Raw genomic sequence first — 15248 nt, forward strand, 5'->3', positions numbered from 1 at the left:
GCTTCTTTGGCCTTAATTTCACTATGTTTAATCCTCTTTTATTATCATTCGATGCCTTGATATGTGTGTTAAGTATTTTCAAGGTTTATAGGGTAGGAATGGCTTAGAGGATGGAAAGGAAGCATACAAAAGTGGAAGGAATATAAGAAACTGAAGGAATTGCTGAGCTGTCCAGCCTGACCTCTTCGTACTAAATCGACCATAACTTGAGCTACAGAGGTCCAAATGAGGCGGTTCCAGTTGCGTTGGAAAGCTAACATCCGGGGCTTCACAAAAATATATAATTTACTATAGTTTCCATGCTGTTAGGCGATGCGCACGCATGAATCATGCGTACGCGTGACCTGGCGAAAGCTCAATCCACGTGTACGCGTGGACTACGCGTATGCGTGACAGAGCGACGTGTTGGACGTATCGGAAATCACTGAGGACAATTTCTGGGCTATTTTTGACCCATTTTTTGGCCCAGAAAACACAGATTATAGGCTATAGAGTGGGGAAATCCATTCATTCATTGATACAACATTCATTATTCATAATTTTAGGTTTTAGATGTAGTTTCTAGAGAGAGAGGCTCTCTCCTCTCTCTAGGTTTTAGGATTTAGGATTTTTTCTTTCAATTTCTCCTTTGGTTCAGGTTCAATATTCTTTTAATTTAGTTTTTCTTCTACTTTTATTTATTCTAGCATTCTAGTTTATTTATTTTCTCAATTTGGTTTATGAACTCCATGTTAGATTTGATTTCTTTATTTAATACAATTAGAGGTATTTCATATTTATGATTTTAATCTAGTTTTTTACATCCTTAGCTTGAATTGATCAATTGGAGACACTTGAGTTATCAAACTCCTTTGTTGATTGATTATTGTGAATTTGCTGGTTGATTTGGATCCCTCTAAAGCCAGTCTTTCCTTAGGAGTTGACTAGGACCTGAGGAATCAAATTGATTGGTCCACTTGACTTTCCTTTATTTAGTAAGGGTTAACAAAGTGGGAGTAAAAGCCAATTCTCATTACAATTGATAAGGATAACTAGGATAGGAAGTCCAGTTCTCATACCTTGCAAGGGTTTTCATGATAATTAGTTTACTTTCTTGTCATTTACATTCCTTGTTAAAACCTTTCAAAAACCCAAAAAGATATTTTTCTCATAACCAATAATAAACACACCTCCCTGCAATTCCTTGAGAGACGATCCGAGGTTTAAATACTTCGGTTTATTTTTGTTGGGTTTACTTAAGTGACAACCAAACTTTTGTACGAAAGAATTCTTTGTTGGTTTAGAAACTATACTTTCAACGAGACTTTATTTGTGAATTTCTTTACTAGTAGAAATTCATTCGTCAACATGCATGCAGTTGTAGTTGATATTCTGAAGGAAGTTGATAAAATACTGTAAGTAATGACTTCTATAGTAATCAATCTTTTTTCCAAACGTTGAGTTCTGATTTAATAAACATTTGATTTTGGGTTTTCTGATTAATGTATTTCTGGTTAGCTATGAGGATAATAATTCAGCTTCAAATGCCAGTTCTGCTTTTGAAAAAATTGTGATTGATGAACCTGTTATATTTCTGAGCCTTTCTGCATTTATTATTTTTTAAGCTATTATTAATGGATGTTAATTGAGTGCCAAACATAGCCTGTGATGATTCAACCCAACTGTTTAAGGTGTTGTGGAGCCAAGACCCTGTTTATAGGGAGAACATACTTGGTGAAGCTATATTCATTTGACTTCAATGGGTTCAACTGAGGCTTTCTTTTGTAAATTAATGTTCCTATTTTGAATTAACCATTTAGCTGTATCCTAATCAAATTGCCTTCACTCGTACTTGAGTTAATTGACTTAGTATTATTATTTTTTTGTTTTGAATCCTATTTTTTAATGTTTCCACTGCCGATGATGTTTTCAACCCAACGTGTTCGAGGTTGTAGTGTATCCAAGTTCCTGTTTTTTTAGGGAGAACCTACTTGGTGTTGCTACAAGTCAATGACATTAAAGACTAAAACTGAGGTTGCTCATCTTTTTTTTTTTTTGAGTTAAAGTATTATTTTTCTCATTGGATTCTTCAAATCTGGGCTAATGAAACCAGAATATCTCTCATTATTTTTCCCTTTATTTGTATCTCATTATAAATATTTTTTTAATTACTTTTCTATATAATTATGCAAGATAATTTTGAGGATGTTGATGAAGATTAAGCTATTTATCATTATGGTTTATTGGCAAAGATGGTGCATTGATTAATGACTTCTATATTAGAAGATTTATTAATGATTTTGTGCAAATTCTACAAATCTTCTAATTATTAAGCCCCTCAAAATTCGCTTTATTAGAAGATTTATTAATGATTTTGTGCCGATTTGCAATGGAGGGCACTAATGGTTGTGGATTGCGGATGTTCGGAAAAAGACATTCTATGTGCTTGACCCCATGAACAAGAACAAATTTGAAATACCTAATTTGAGAATTAAACTCAATAAATTTGTTGTAAGTTATTTAAATATTTCTCTTGTTGATTCAATGTTTATGACGTTTTATTCAAGTCATGATTTGTGTTCGGTTCAGTGAAGTTGCTGATTTTGATTCACCTAATTTTAAGTCACTGTTTTTATCACTTTTAGGGATTAATAATATCCCAGTTAAGGGTTTACACTGGGGCGAAACCCTTAATGAAGGATGGAGATGGAGAAGAAGCTGAGTATATCAGGCTGAATGGTCAACGTACAAGGTATAACTGTTTCTCATCTATAGTGTTATTTTTAATGTGTTTTATTTTGTATACTATTAATTGTATTTTACTTAAATTCTTGCTTAGCTATGATTGTGGTATATACGTCATGAAATGGCTTAAAACAATTGATCCTCAAAAGATCAAAAGCGAGAAGAGGTATCAATATAAAGCTTGGAAACAAGTAAGTAGTTTCTAAATTAATAAAATAAAATTATTTCATTTCTTCTTGAGTTGGCTTCATTTCTTATGTAACTAATTTCTTTCAATTAAAATGTAGGAAGAGATTGATGCTTTCAGGCTTGAATATGATCCAAATATTATCTTCCACAAACTGAACAAAATGAGAGACCAAGTGATTCGGGCATGTGAAGCAATAAGACTCCCGAAGCCATTTGCTACCCTCTCCAACCCTTTTTGTAAATTCACGTCTGAGGATATATATAGTAGTAAATAGGATATACTTTGTTTGACTAGTTATAATTAACATTATTTTGTTTAAAAAAATATTCTTTCAATGTATATATCTGAATATTAATGTAAATCTTAATGTATATATCTAATATTAATATTTATATCTGATTCAATATATATATATATATATATATATCTTTTGGAACTCTCTAGCTACGGTTTTGTTCCAGAATCACAATGAATGAAATCAGGGTGTTTAACAAACATTATGAACCCCAAAAAAATAAATGAACCGAAATTAATACACTTAGTGAACCGAAAACGTGCATATATCAATATAGCAGAGAGATAATTTGAAAAAAATGTATATATCAGTAATAAATTTAGATGCACCTGAAATCTCTGACATAGTACAATAAATTGACTATTCAATAAACAAAAAAAGTGACTATTGAATAAAGAATTTCACAAAAGCTAATATCAAAAACAAAAAAAAAGTTACTATTCAATAAAAACTAACAACAGTAAAAAATTAACCCTCCTATAACTTCAGTGAACCGAAATATGCTCATAGATGAAAGGAAATTTATGTTAATAAAAACTTGTATAATCCTCTCCGGGATAATTCATAACCAGTGCATTGTAAAAGCTTGAACTCGGCTGAATCATTGGTCCACCGTCTAAAAGATTCAACTGCAAAAAGAGAAAATAAATTGTATATTAGCAAAATGCACAAATGAATGTTTGCCTAATCGAAAGCAAATCAATTTTACCTCACTTGGAGCTGGCTTTTTCTTTTTCTTCGTGGCGTTTGAGATCTTTTTTTCAAGTTTGATCCAAGTTTGTTCTTGGGTTAGCCTCTTGTTCTGACACGTGGCGGGCTTTGAAGGTCATTCACATCGCTCAATGTCGCTTTTTCGTGGGATAATGAACTTTTTCCTTTGCTTCTCTCTTGATATTCTTGCATCTCGACAATGACATCTCGGATGCAAATTCGCATATATTGTGCGACTGAAATACCAAATCGTCGAATCTCTTGCTTCTCGGCTCCAGAAGAGGCTCGTCTTGGCTGCTCTTGATGTGTGTGTGCTTTCTATTTATGTTCTTACTCCAGCGCTCCAGTATATATTTTGGTGCCACGTTATCCACTCGCTCGAAGCTTAGAACACTTAGGGAATGGCGACACAGTATGCCCCTTGACTCGAACAACAAGCACTAACACTTTACCTCTCGTGATACTGTATTATAGGTGACTAAAAACTTGTTGAATGTGTAGTTGGACTTTCCCAATTTGCTACCAACTTTCCTTCCCCTGGTGTCGAGAGCCCCACGTCGTTGCGTCATAAGACTAGGTCGTTTGGCTCAAAATCTCTCTTTAGCACTTTGGCGTTGTAACGCAGGGCCATTCTTTGTTTCAACATCATCTCTAACAAGTGGGTCATTTCTCTAGTCTCGTCTACCAAGTCCTTCTCCATGTCTTCCTCAACTCCTCCCAAGAGTAGTCGTGGGCTTGGTTCCCTAATCTCCACGGGTATTATCGCGTCAACCCCATAAGTGAGTCGGAAGGGCGTCTCCCCGGTAGATGACTACTGCGTTGTGCGATAAGACCACAGGACCGACGCTAGCTCGTCTATCCAGGCTCCCTTCTTCTGGTCAAGTCGTTTTTTAAGACTTTGTAGGATGACCTTGTTTGTTGCTTCGACTTGGCCATTAGTTTGGGGGTGCTCGACAGAAGAGAACTTCTGCTTTATCCTTAAACTGGCGAGAAATTTCCCGAACTTTTTGTCAGCAAACTGTGTCTCGTTGTCCGAGATGATGACCTCTGGGATTCTGAATCTGGCTATTACTTGCCTCCACATAAATTTTTGGCAGTTTTCCAAAGATATGCTGGCCAACGGCTCGGCCTCCACCCACTTGGTGTAATAATCGATGGCAACAATTAGGTATTTGACCTGCCCAGGTCTAATCGGAAAGGGTCCTAACAGATCAACGCCCCATTGAGAGAATGGTCGGGAGGCCATCAGTAGGCTAGTTCAGCCGCCGGTGCTTTGTGAAAGTTGGTGTTTTTCTGGCATCTCCTGCATTTCTTCACGAACTCTTTGGAATCCGACATCATTGAGGGCCAATAGTAGCCGGCCCTGACGAGCTTTCGAGCTAAGACCTTTCCTTCGATGTGATGGCCGCAACACCCCTCGTGGACCTCGCTTAACACGTAGTCTGTCTGGTCGGGGCATAGGCACTTCAATAGAGGTGGGTTCAGTCCTTTCTTAAATACCTGGCCCTGTATTATTGTATATTTGGCCGCTTATCTCCTTAGTGCTTTTGCTATCTTATCGTCGTCAGAGAGCTTACCATTTTCCAAGAAATCGGTGATTGGATCCATCCATGAGGGGAAGTCGGTCGCCCGAGTTATATGCAGGGTTACTATTGGTTCCTTCACTAAACCTTGAATCAGAGATCGGTTCCCCACTCCTAGCTTTGTGCTTGCCAGCTTTGATAGGAGATCGGCTCGGGTGTTTCTCTCCCTCGGAACGTGTTGCACCGTGACCTCGTCGAATTTCTCACTCAGCTTTTTGACCTTCTCCAAGTATTTTTGCAGCAATGAGTCCCTGGCCTGATATGTTCCATTAATCTGTGATGTGATAACCTGAGAGTCGATGCATACTTCCACTCTGGTGGCCCCAACCTCTCTTGCCAGGAGTAGGCCACCAAGAAGGGCCTCATATTCTGCTTGATTATTGGACACCGGGAACACGAACTTGACTGATTGCTCGTACACAACTCCAGTTGGGCTTTCTAGCATGATCCCCACTCCCCCGAACGTTTAGTTGGAGGCTCCGTCTACATGGAGTTTCCACCGTGTGCTCGGTGTCTCAGGAGGATTTCCTGTTACCTCTACCAGGAAATCGGCCATTGCTTGGGCCTTGATTGCATGTCTGGGTTCATATTGTGGGTCGTACTGAGACAATTTGATTGCTCAAGTCATCATCCTACCCGCTAGGTCGGATTTTTGTAGTACTTGGCGGATCGCTTGGTCCATCCTGACGATTATCTGGTGTCTTTAGAAGTATTGTCGCAACCTACGGGAGGAGGTCAGGTGCGCATATGTTAGCTTTTCCAACTTACTGTATCTCAACTCTGCCCCTTACAACACCTTGCTCACAAAGTAGACCGGCTGCTGGATCTTTCCCTCTTCCCGTATCAGGATGGTCGTCAAAGCCTCATCAGTTACTGCTAAGTACAAGAACAGCGCCTCACCATTCCTGGGTTTACCGAGGATAGGGGGTGCCGAGATTATACTCTTGAAGTGATTGAAGGCTTTCTCGCACGCCGGGGTCCACTCGAACACTATCCCTTTTTTCATCAAGTTGAAGAACGGAAGAGTTTTGGCAGCCGACGCGTCGAGGAACCAGGATAGCACTGAGTCTTCCCGCTAGTCTCTGCACGTCTTTAACACATCCCAGGCTCGTCATCCGCAAGATTGCTTCACATTTCTATGGGTTGGCTTCCACTCCTCTTTGGATTATCATGAAATCCAAGAATTTCCTGGCTTCCATGGCGAAGGCACACTTGAGAGTGTTAAGCCTCATGTTGTGCCGCCGAAGAGATGCGAACACGGTCTCCGGATCACTAACGAGGTCCTCGGCCTGGGTGGTCTTCACCAGGATGTCGTCTACATACACTTCCATTGTTTTGCCGATAAAACTGGTAAATACCTTTTTCATCAGCCTTTGATATGTAGCTCTTACATTTTTTAGTCCAAACGACATCACCTTGTAGTAGTACGTACCCCCTGGCGTTATGAACGCCATTTTTTCCTCGTCTGGTCGGTGCATTGGTATCTGGTTGTAGCCATAGTATGCGTCCATGAAACTCAGAAATCGATATCCCGCGGCCGCGTCTACTAGAGCATCAATGTTGGGGAGGGGGAAGGAATCCTTGGGGCATGCCTTGTTGAGATCGGAATAGTCTACGCACATTCTCCACTTCCCATTGGCTTTCTTGACCAAGACTACATTTGACATCCAAGTTGAGTAGTCCAGTTCTCGGATGAACCCCGCTTCTAGTAAGTTGGCCGTTTGCCTGGCCACCTCGTCAACTCTTTCCTGGGACATTTTTTTTCTTCTCTGTGCCACCGATTTAGCTTCTGCCTTCACAGTTAGGTGGTGTGACATGAACTGGGGGTCAATCCCCGGCATGTCGTCTGGTGTCCAAGCGAACAGATCGCCGTTTTCTTGAACCATTTCCACCAATGGTTCTTTCAAGTTGTGAGGAAGGTTTCGGTTCAAGAAAGTGAACTTGTCTTCTGAGTCACCAACCCTGAACTTCTCGAGGTCTCCTTCAAGTTCTAGTCTTGGCTTGTCGTTGACCCTGGCGTCTAGATCAGCTAGGAAGACCCCGGATGCCTCTTTGGACTTCTTTCTCAGGGAGAGACTGGCGTTGTCGCACATGACCACCATTTCCAGATCTCTCCTGATGGATCCAACCAACCCATCATCAGCCACAAACTTCATCATCAGTAGCTTGGTACATATTACTGCTCTGAACTCATTGATTGTTTTCCTTTCCAAGATGAGGTGGTAGACCGTGGAGTCCCTTAGAACAACGAACTCCGCCATTACCGACCTCTTCCCTCGACCTCCTCCTATGGAGACTGGCAGGGAGACTATTCCATCAGGCTTGATAAAGTTATCGCCCAAGTCGACCACACCGTGTTGGTGGCTTTTCAGGTCGGTGTCTCGGAGGCCCAGAGCATCAAACACGTTTCGGAACAAGATGTTCGAATCGGCTCCGGTGTCCACGAGGATTCACCTAACCAGACCAGTTCCCACTTTTGCTGTGATCACCATTGGAGGGTTCTCTGGCAAGTCATCGAACCACTGGTCCTCCGGTCCGAATGATATTGACAGGACTCTCCTGGAGGAAGGCGCAGGACTAGACGACGACACAGCCAAGATTTTAGCATCTTTCCTGCATGCCGATTTCGACCTAGGGGCAACGTCTCTCCCGACTACAACGTTCACAATGGTGAGGCCGTGTTCATTGTCCTCCTCGGGCTCTTGCCTTGGTCTCACGGTGCGGCTCCTGTTATTGCCAGGTCGGTCACGATCTTGCCTCCTGGGTTCTCTTATGAGGTGGGAGAACTCTGCCAGCTTACCTTCCCGGATCGCCTGCTCTAGAGCATCCTTCAGGTTGAAACAATCTTGGATTTTATGGTCGAATCCCTTGTGGTAGTCACAGTAGAGGTTTTTGTTTCCTCCAGTTCTATCCTTGAGTTGTCGGGGCTTTGACAAGATGCCTTTGTCGGCTATCTGCTGGTACACCTCGATGATCGGGGCTATCAGGGGAGTGTAGTTAGTGAACTTCCCTACCCGGGGGAACGGCTTGAAGGCTTTAGCTGGCCCTCCGTCCTTGGAGTGCTCCTTAGGCCTTTCCCCGTTTCCGGGCTGATGAGCAGGGTGATAGGCAGGCTACCGCTTGTTGGCTGCCATGACTTGGCTAACTTCCTCATTGTTGATGTACTCCCTAGCCAAATTTTGGATTTCTTGCATCGTCCATACGGGTTTGGTGGTAAGGTGTTTCCTGAAATCTTCGTTCATTAACCCGTTTGTCAAGCACAAGCTGGCCACCGAGTTGGTCAGGCAGTCAATCTCCAGACATTCATCATTGAACCTATCCAGGTACTTCCTGGTCGGTTCCCCGCTTCTCTACGTCACCCTTAGCAAGTTGATCGGGTGCTTAGCTTTAGCAATACGCGTGGTAAACTGAGCCAGAAAGGCGCGGGTTATGTCCACAAAGGTTATCACGGAGCCTTGGGGGAGAGCGTTGAACCAACAAATTGCCGGTCCTGCTAAGGTCACGACCTCATCACCTACACCTTCTAGATTCATCTGGCCTCAAAGGCCGTTAGATGTTCCTAGGGGTCCTGGGTCCCGTCATATCTCATGTCCGTCGGCTTATCGAAATGTTTCAGTAGCAGGACCTCAAGATTGGAGTGGTGGAAAGGGGTTGCCCCCATGATCACAGGGTGTCGTCGCCTCCTCAGTCTTTCTCTGCTATCTTCTTGGTTTTCCTCTTTGGTGTGTCTTCCTGGAGGTCGGGTGTATATTATAGGCTCTTGTCGTCTCCTCGGCACCTCTCTACTTTCCCCTTGGCTTTCTGGCTCGGACCGGGGGGTCGGTGTGCGTCTGGGGCGGTCTCTTCGGGGATTTCTCCCTCTGGTTTCCCCCTCCTTTGAGGAGACCAGGCACGATATTGTCTCGGGGCAAGCTGGTAGCGCTCTCTGCTCGCTAGCTCCCGCTCCAGGTTCTGCACCCTGTGGTGCAACTCCTGCATTATTCGAGCGTTGTCGCTCCCGTCCCTCCGAAGGGACGCCTTTCCTGGGAACGGGTGGGGAGCTCACCTCGCCGAGGGGGGATCGCGTTCGCTCACGGGAGGAAGCCAAGGAGGCTACCCTACTGGTTCGGTGAACCACTTCCTCCCCACGTGGCTCTCCTTCATCATCTCCTTCCACAGGACCTAACAGAAAATCCATTCAGGCCAGGTCCCCACAGATGATGCCAATGTTCAGTAGCTGGGTACCAAACGGGTCAGGTAAAAGGAATGGGCGAGTGAGATGAAGGGGATCTGGAGCTGGTTGGCGAATGGACGGATCTCCCGAGTTGTGGTGATGGAGAGTGGAAGGCTGAGACCTCACGACCCCCCAAGCTGTGGTGTTGGAAAAAAGGGGGGAGCCACCTGCAAAAAGGACTCCGACGCTTAAGTCAGAATCCGTACAAATGGCAGTAAAAGTGAGTGGATAGTGACGTACCGTGGGAGAGGGGTAGGGCCCTCCCCTTTTATACTATGTGTCCTAGAACGGGTCCCACAGGAATGTTGGTACCTTTCACGAAGTTTCCCCTTCCTAGCTGTCATGAGCCCTGCTGGAGGAGAGGGAAGGTCCAGGCGCTTCCCTCGGGTCGGTTGTCAGCAATTCGCCAGGTCGGCCACTCGGGCCGGGATGCTGCATCAAGCGGACTGGGCCGGAGCATAACATATATAAAAATACATCAATTTTTTCATAAAGGAAAGTACTAGGTAAATAATGACTATCTTGAACAATATGAACAATCACCAATCAAATAAAAACACATTACACCTCCAAATTAACCATCTAAATTTTAATATTAAAATAACCATACGTACACCTAATAAAATAAACATTCGATATATCTATTATTCACATTGTTTAATATTTTCATTGTCTACTTATACTTTTCCTTTCATAAATAACCTTTTACAAAATATCTTAAAAGCACTTCTTAACTTGTTTGCTTAATGGAAGTTTATATATTATTCTTCCAACATTAATTAGTGAATAAATTAGTAACAGAAACTTTGACAAGTTGGGCTATGGCTGAATCAAGCGTTGGCGTTAAGAAAAAAAATTTGCCGAATAAAATTATGAGATTGACTTCTAAATTCTGATAATGAATTTGAATCTAGCACATCTGAGAGCACCATTAATTAAATAACATTATCTCCCAATTGGAGGAATTTAATTTAATTAATCACTCCACAATCATTTTTGACAAATTGAGCCAACGCACGTTAACATTTTGACTTTCATCGATTTCCGCTTAATTAAAAAATAATATTTATATAAATATTTGTGTTAAAATTTAAAGGAGGAAATTTTTTTCCAATTTTGGTATTGTTTCAAACTTTCATTGAAAATACTATAAGATTTGAATGAAGTAGTGCAACTCCATTAGAGTTATTGATTAGCATGTGTACTAATTACCTTTTCAATTATGACTTTTGGGACTTCTAATTAAATGTAAATTAAAATGTGATTAAATACAAATTAGTTTAATACAAGAAAAAAATATTTCATGAAGGTGATTGTCGAATAAGCTGAATTTCAAGCTACAAAAAATTGGGTTTAACAGAAGCTAAGCATATACTAATCGTTGGTAATATGTTTTAGATGTAAAGTAACTATACATGGGATTGTGTGTTAGTTTTTAATTAAAGTAATGGTTGTGTGTACCACCCTATTTAGTATTTATCTTGTTCCTTATGAGTTATGACAATACTGAAAGAGACAGGGTAATAGGAGAAATATTTTTCCTCTTTTTAAGTCAAGAAGCTACAAAATAAATGGTAAAAGAAAATCAAACTCTTTTTACTAGTAATAAATTGAAATTAATATCAAATTAAGATGGCATAGAAATAAAAGGTAAAGTAGCCATAAAATGGACAACTAAAAATTAGCAAAAAACCAGTGTCTTATCTAGTTGTTTTTTTTTTTTAAAGTTAAGAGTGAGATTTGAACCATAATTTTTAGATGAGTATAGAGAGATTATATTATTTAAATTATAATTTATTAACATTTTATCTTATTTTTTATGCAAACGAAATACGTTTAATGTATTATTTTATCTGCAAACTAGATACGATATTATTTTTTTAAATTTATCTCAAGGACGAGATACATATATAGAAAACTCATTTATAGTGAGAATGAAATAAGTAATAAAGTGTATAAATATAAAAAAAAATTTGTGGGTGTCTATAACTATAATTAAAATATTTATTTTACTTATTGAAAAGAATTCCAAAACTTGAGTATGTGGTCTGAAAAATAAATTAGTACATTCGAAAGGAAAATATTGAGTTAATTGTTGTCTCTATCCCAATCGCCTTCTGAGTTGTGTTTTCTTGTCACTCGTTTCATTTTAATTTTGATATTGATTTGTCTTATTTTCTTTTTTCGGGAAAAAATAAAACGTGCACTGTTTGAAGATATGAAAACTCGTAGTTGAGGAAGAATGGTGTGCCACGAAGCTTTTTTTTTTTAAATTGCTAGTCCTGTCTACATCATGCTTCAATAATTTAATTAATTAATTAATTAATTTCATACGATTTATTATTATTATTATTATTATTATTATTATTATTATTATTATTATTATTATTAACAATTAGCAATTTCATATGAAATTCAATTTGCAAGTGCCTTTTAATTATGCTTAAGTAATAACTGATAAGCTTCTTCTATTTCATAATAACAACTTGCTAAGCTATAGCCCCCTCCCCCCTCTCTTTTTTTTCAATTCCTATACTAAAATTTAATATGTGATGATCTAAATTAGTTTTAAAAATTTAATTTGATAGTCTAAACTAATTTTATAGATATATTTCATTACGTGTTATTACATTAGTAAAATTACTTTTTATAATTAATACATAAATAATTATATAAAAAATAAATACAATTAAACAATTATATAAAACAATTTATATCAACAATACATAAAAAGTAAACATTATTTTTATTTTGTTTTGAGGAGAGGCAAATGTAAATATTTTTAAATTTAAGGGTGTTTAAGTGAATTATTCACCCGTCATCACTCATGAGTTATGAGAGATGAAAAGAAAAGTTCGAAAGGTATTAGGAAAGAGAAAAAAAAAACTAACATAAACAAAATATTTTAAGTGTTTTTTTTATTTATGAATTTAAGATATATAATAAAGACACGACGAAGTTTATATAGTATATTTTTACTATTTTATCTTTTATATAACCTATTTTAGTTAATATATTTGGATTTTTTGCTTATATAGATATTTAAAACATATTAATTCTTAACTTTAGAAATATCTTTATGTCATTTTGCTTAAGCACCCCTAAAATAGGTTTGACAACCATTTGTAAAATGGTTTAGAAAAAAAAGATTGTTGTATAAGTGTGAGGAAAGTAAATTTATAAAGTGAGAGTGGAACAAATTGAGAGTGATTTTCATATAATTGTTTTTCATTCCTTAAAAAAAAAAAGTTTAACAACAGTAGATTAGATTTAACAAACTTAGGAGGTACAAAATGAATATGATTATTGAAGCAAATGTAAAGACTACTTTCAATTGATTAGATCATTTTATTATTTATTATCGATCAAAATATTTGTCTAATGCACACATCAAATAATAAAAAATATTATAAATAAATATTTGAATTCAACGTATATTAATTAAATATAAAACATATATTTTAGGAGTTTGACATAATTTAAATATGATAAGTAATCATTATATTATTCTACAACGGGTAGTATTCTGGCGTCAAAAATATTGACGTGACGTGTTCTAGTGTCAGTATGTATATCTCTCTCTTCTCAACTTATTTTAGATTTGTAATTTTTTTATAATTATATATATAAATCATCATTTAATGCATAATTAGACTAATTATCAATTGTTAATATTTTCAATCATTCTAATTGTCAATTATTATAATATAATTTTTAATCAAACATAATCAGTAACAATTTGACATTCACTACAAGAAAAACGTTGAGTACCGTCAGATTTAATAAATCTACCCGTAATTAGTTTACCGTCGGTTTGAATTTGACAGTATAAACGATGCTGGAAAATTTTTACTGGCGGATTATTTCATCCGACACTAATTACCAGAAAATTTTGCGTCGGATTTTGTAATTAATGAGACAAAAATAAGCGGTTGGATACTGTCAGAGAACTTTGGCGCCATATTATGTTTTGTGGCACCCAATTACCGTCGGATTATTCCGTCGGTACGCTTTTTTTATTCTTTTTTTTTTTGCACAATTGGCGCACAATTAGTAGTCAAATTAAAATTTTTGTTTACAAAATTAGGACACAAATTCAAAATACCAGAAATCAACTAATGATTTTATTAAATATCAAGGGTCTGAATATAATAAATGGTCAAAAGAAGTAAAATACAATGAAATAGACATAAAATAAATTAAATTCCTAAATCCTACATATCCCAGTAATCATCATCGTCGTCTTCCCCTGCTGAGGCGGCGGACTAAGTGCTGATATCGATGCCACACTAGCAGCGCCGCTACCTCTAGCGTGCATCTGGTCGTTGTATATCACCATCTGGTCTTGCAAATGCTCTAGCCGCTCCATCTTTTCCATCAGCTCCGATATGATGGCAACGGTGTCTCCCACGCATATGCAAGAAGCTTGTTGTACCTTTATTCAGACTGCTGAGCTTGTTGGTGAAGCTCCTATGTGAGCTTCTGCACCTCCTCCCTCAAGTCGACAACTTCTTCGGGATTGGCAGGGCTGGTGGCAAAGGCAGAGGCAGATGAAGCTGCCAATGTGGAGGTCCGGAGGCCGCTGGTGAAGAACAACCCTAATCCATAGACGCAATTCTTGTAGGGCTCAGAAGTAGTCTCACACCAAACCCTATCAAGATCTACGACTGAGGCATCAGAGCTAGGATTGTCCCCACTAAGTTGAGATTGCTAGGTTGCGACCTCCAATCTCTGCGTGTAGTCGTTCTGTGTAACATACGTTGTGATTAGGATGACAGTTAATTGCTTTAAACCGAATATATATTCAAATATAGAATTAATTAAAACTCACATAATGAGCCACAGATAGCTCATCATCAAATCTCTCCTTGTTGGCCTTCAATGTATGGGTATACTTGAAGGTCTCCGCCAATGTCGCCTCACGCTCCAACGACTTAGACTATACATATTGAAACCAACTAATAAAATAAATTAAGTAACAATTAATTCAAGTAATAATTAACAAAGATTAGCAAACTACATACCAGTCTGCTTTTCGTCTTCATGAAAGTCGCCGACCTACGTACCGGTATACTTCGACGACCTCGGCGAAGTCCTATTAGTTCTGTTCGTCAGACGATGACGCTTGAACCCCTCATCAGTACTAAAGTGGACGTTCAGTTCCTTCTTAATATCTGAACGGAGCCAAATCATGAGGCCCCTGACGAACGTCTTGCATCATCTGCTAAAGTCGCCTAACTATCCGGTGGTCGTAGATCTTCCAGATCAAGATATCATATTCCTTATCCCATATAAATTTCTCCCACACAAAGTAATTCAATAACATTAGTTATTTGAAATAAAATACAGTTAAAATACAATTAATTCAACAACATTGGGTTCTTATTACTGCCCACTTCTGAAACCATCGCTCTCTGGTCTCAGTAGGGATCTTCGTGTAGCTCGATCATGGGTTGTCGTACATGGACTTAATCATATTGGAGATCTCCTGTGTACATGCATTGTTATTTGGTACAAACCTATCAATGAAAA

At 38.7% G+C, this 15248-nt stretch overlaps 3 non-coding genes across 3 annotated transcripts; all 3 read left to right on the forward strand.

The window, feature by feature from the left end:
• The first annotated feature begins 1491 nt into the window (after positions 1-1491).
• Positions 1492-1584, forward strand: LOC148546557 (small nucleolar RNA Z223). The gene has a single exon (XR_015901705.1). It is a non-coding gene; the product is annotated as a small nucleolar RNA Z223 (small nucleolar RNA).
• Positions 1585-1640: 56 nt separating this feature from the next.
• LOC148546558 (small nucleolar RNA Z278) lies at positions 1641-1755 on the forward strand. The gene has a single exon (XR_015901790.1). It is a non-coding gene; the product is annotated as a small nucleolar RNA Z278 (small nucleolar RNA).
• A 140-nt stretch (positions 1756-1895) lies between these two features.
• LOC148546559 (small nucleolar RNA Z278) lies at positions 1896-2015 on the forward strand. Its single transcript, XR_015901791.1, has one exon. It is a non-coding gene; the product is annotated as a small nucleolar RNA Z278 (small nucleolar RNA).
• The last annotated feature ends 13233 nt before the right edge of the window (positions 2016-15248 follow it).

Source organism: Arachis ipaensis, chromosome B9 (assembly GCF_059453495.1).
Source record: "Arachis ipaensis isolate K30076 ecotype BB chromosome B9, ASM5945349v1, whole genome shotgun sequence".
Classification (NCBI taxonomy): Eukaryota; Viridiplantae; Streptophyta; class Magnoliopsida; order Fabales; family Fabaceae; genus Arachis; species Arachis ipaensis.